This window comes from Myotis brandtii, unplaced genomic scaffold (genome assembly GCF_000412655.1).
Source record: "Myotis brandtii unplaced genomic scaffold, ASM41265v1 scaffold2076, whole genome shotgun sequence".
Classification (NCBI taxonomy): domain Eukaryota; kingdom Metazoa; phylum Chordata; class Mammalia; order Chiroptera; family Vespertilionidae; genus Myotis; species Myotis brandtii.
In genome coordinates this window covers 115,741-119,623 of record NW_005357754.1, presented here as the reverse complement: position 1 = coordinate 119,623, position 3,883 = coordinate 115,741, and the positions used below count along the sequence as shown (strand labels likewise).

General features: G+C 43.3%; 1 pseudogene; it reads left to right on the top strand.

Annotated features, from left to right (window-relative positions):
* Positions 1-810: 810 nt before the first annotated feature.
* Positions 811-2,890, top strand: LOC102244616 (annotated as a pseudogene).
* The last annotated feature ends 993 nt before the right edge of the window (positions 2,891-3,883 follow it).

Genomic DNA, 3,883 nt, shown 5'->3' with positions numbered 1-3,883 from the left:
AACACCAATTACAGTTATGTTCAAACATTTAGAGAAAAATGGGAACATTGTGAGGAAATTGAAATAATGTAGAATAGAACTAATATAAATAATAGTGAGAAAAATATGTGAAATAAAAAACTGAATAGGATTAACAGCAATCAGTCACAGCAGAACAAAAGATCAGTGAACTTGAAGAAATCACAATAGTTATTAGGCAAATAAAGCACAAAAAAAAAAAGAGAGAGAAAAGAACAGCAGTATTGAACAGTCTAACTGATGTATAACTCTAGAATTGTAATTCCAGAAATGAGAGGGAATGGAGATGGAGACAGAAAAAATACTTAAAGAAATAATAGTCAAGATTTTTTCTAATGGGCGAAACTAGGAAGAAACTTGAAGCTGCCTAGGCTTGCCTGTGCCCGTCCCCACTGATCCGGCGCCCTGTGGCCCAGGCCGCACTGACTGACCGCACCGACTGATCGCACGGAGCCCTGGCCATGGGGCTGTGTGGGCCCTGGGCGGTGTGAGCGTGGGCCTTCCGTGGGCTCCCAGGACTGGCCAAGGGAAGGAGGGTGGGGTGTTGGGGGGGGGGCGTGGGTGTATGACACGCTTGTCAGAGGTGACACGCGAACTCATTTTTTTTGGTTGATTTTTCTTTGTTAAATGGCATTTAAATATATAAAATAAATATCAAAAATATAAGTCTTTGTTTTACTATGGTTGCAAATATCAAAAAATTTCTATATGTGACACGGCACCAGAGTTAAGTTAGGGTTTTTCAAAATGCTGACACGCCGAGCTCAAAAGGTTCGCCATCACTGGTGTAGAGCATCAAAAAAATTATTCAAAAGGAAAACAGCTCATGAACTTCTACCAGTAAAGCCGGTGGAAATTGCTATAGAGGCGTGGTGGGTGGTGCAGGCTGGATATATCTCGGAAGAGGACATAAAGATATGCACTTTGCCTGAGAAATGCAGGCCCTCAGCTCTCTGGATCACTAGATTACAATGTAGTACATAGTTTATATAACACAGGATTTATTTATTTGGATGTACCAATATCTGATGACAGTTGTATAGCAGCTCCTCCTCTTGAAGGTTTTGTAATGAATCAAGTGCAAGGTCATTATTTTGAAACTCTGCTCTATAAGGTATTTGTTTCAATAGATGAGCACACTAATGATGCAGAGCTTGCAATGTCCTTGAGATAGACTTATCCCTGGTTAAGAATGCTGTTTCAATGTATTGCCGATTGGGCTTTGCCCATAGAAGGGACAAGTAATACATTTGGATCAACTTCACTCATCGTGGAGAAATGTTCCATCTGTGAGCAGATTACAGGGTACTTCAGATCCGCAGAAGATGCTCCTGTCCTAGGGCTGTGGGGGAGCAGGAGTCCGTACAGGAGACGCCCTCGGCTACTGACACTGACACAAACAGTCAAGAGGATCCAGCCCACACAGCCAGTGTAAGCAGCTTAAGTTTATATACGAAGCATTTCTGACTCAACTCTCGCTGGCTTTTTAATGATGGGAAATCTTTCACCAAACTTGAAAAGCCATGCAGTCACATGTTGGAAGTTGGCGCTCTCAGGGGAGTCTCTGGACAGCTTTCTCATAGACCTGGGGATGCTTCGGAGCCCGGGGGCAGGAGAAGCACGGAGCTGTTCTGACCACGCACTCACGCTGAGAAACACGAGACTGTGTCTTCGTCACAATAAAGATCTAGTTGCACAAACTGCACAGCCAGCCCAGCCCAATTGTGGTTTTCCTCGGGATTTCTTACGCTGTGAAAATCTCCTTGGTTTGGACCCTGCCACTCGCAGCGGAGTTCTAAACGAAAGTCACACACTGCTTCTTCCCATGGCTCCTCTCCCCAGTGAAATTCGGCCGTTCAGCAGCTGCCCTCCTCAGCATATTGGACCAGCTATCCCACAAGTCAGTTCTGTCTGGTTTAAACTGTACATTTGCCATGTCACTGGGCAAGGACCACCATCTCTTTTGCTGTCCAAAGGTACAAGACTTCGAAAACTGCCAGATATTTTCCAGGGTTCTGATCGATTACTAATAACATTTTGGGGTCATGATCCTGAGGTAGTTCCTACCTCAAATGTGCTCACAATGTTGGATGATGCTTTAACACATTCGGGGTTTTGATTCAGGGACGTGGTTTCCACAGGGCAGGAGAAACTGTCCACATACCATTGCCACTTGATGAGACAGAGCTACAAGGACAGTTTACTTATGTCAATATGGGTGTTCGTAACGCATTGGGAATATTAAGGAACAAGGTGGACTTGCAGCATTTTTGTGGATATAGCACCATGTTGAATGCTTTGAGCCAACTTGCAAGCAGAAAACTCAGTGAGGCTTCTGATGAGAGAGGTGCACCTGAGTTGGCCTCTGGCTCAGATGTAAATGAAGTACAGAGTCATTTGAAATGGTCGTTGAGGAGGCAACTGCAGATTTAGCAACTAAGCAAAACTCTGTTGCCACAACAGAAGCAGACGGGGTTCCTCTCGAGCTGTGCTTTGGAATTCCACTGTTTCGTTCTGAATTAAACTGGAAAATTTGTAGAAAGTTGCTACCCATGGCCTTTGCAGGGAAAAGAGCCTTCAAAACCTCTTACGTTCCAGTAGAAAACTTTCTCCACAGCCCTTCACTTTGTCCACTCATTCCAGGAGGCGCTTCAGCTCTGGATACGCACACAGAGGCCCGCTTTTCGTTTGCTCTCCCAGTCATCCTGTGCAGACCTGGGAGTCCCACTTCCCCCAAAGAACTCAATATGGAAAGATGGCATCTTGTCATTTTGGAGTGGACGGTCACCTTCCTCACTGGGTATTGCTGGTCTCCATTTGCAATGATTTGGTTACACCATTTGTTGTTCACACTTTCTGCCTTTTTTCTTTCTTAAGGTTAGCTTTACAGTGCCAGCCACTAAAATGCATCCTTCTGCCGCCGTGCGATTCATGCTTACCTGGTGTTCAAAGTTTGGGGAACACGTTCACGGTTTCTGAAGTTCTCCTCATTGATGTCCTGATGCAACCAAGAGCTTTTTGGCAGCCTGCTCTGTATTTTTACCTTGAGACAACCTGTGTTTCTTTTCTAAAACAGGATCTGCTTTATAGGTTTATGATGACTGTATGTTTATAAGCAGCCACTATGAATACTGCAGTGTAATTTTATATGTTAGGTTATCAAACGCAAATCTCGTTGTTTTATATTTTGTTATCCTCTCTTTAGGGGATCATGGGAAGAGTGGAAGGCTTCTTGGTACTTCAAGTAGCAAAACTATGAAACATAGATGCCCAGGACTGAGAAATGATGTGAAGGGGCATTAAGAACTCCTGTGGCTGTAAGTGATGTATAGCAGTTGAACATTGTTGAAGGTATGTCAATCAGCATAGTATGTATAGCTTACCCTTAACTTCTAAGGTCTTAACCCCAACTCTGACTCTACATTAACATCTCATGAGAAACTTTGGAAAGCATTCTATTTTTATTTATTTATTTAATTGTTTAAAGTATTACAAATAATAGTACATATGTCTCCTTTTCCACCATTGACCTTCCCCCAACTTCCCCCACCCCCCAGCACATGCCCTCACCCCGCTAGTGTCTGTGTCCATTGGTTATGCTTATACCAGAGGCCTGATGCGCAAAATTAGTGCAAGGAGCTTGGCCCTCGCGGCCCAGGCTTCATCTAGAGCAGTGATGGCGAACCTTTTGAGCTCGGCGTGTCAGCATTTTGAAAAACCCTAACTTAACTCTGGTGCCGTGTCACATATAGAAATATTTTGATATTTGCAACCATAGTAAAACAAAGACTTATATTTTTGATATTTATTTTATATATTTAAATGCCATTTAACAAAGAAAAATCAACCAAAAAAAATGAGTTCG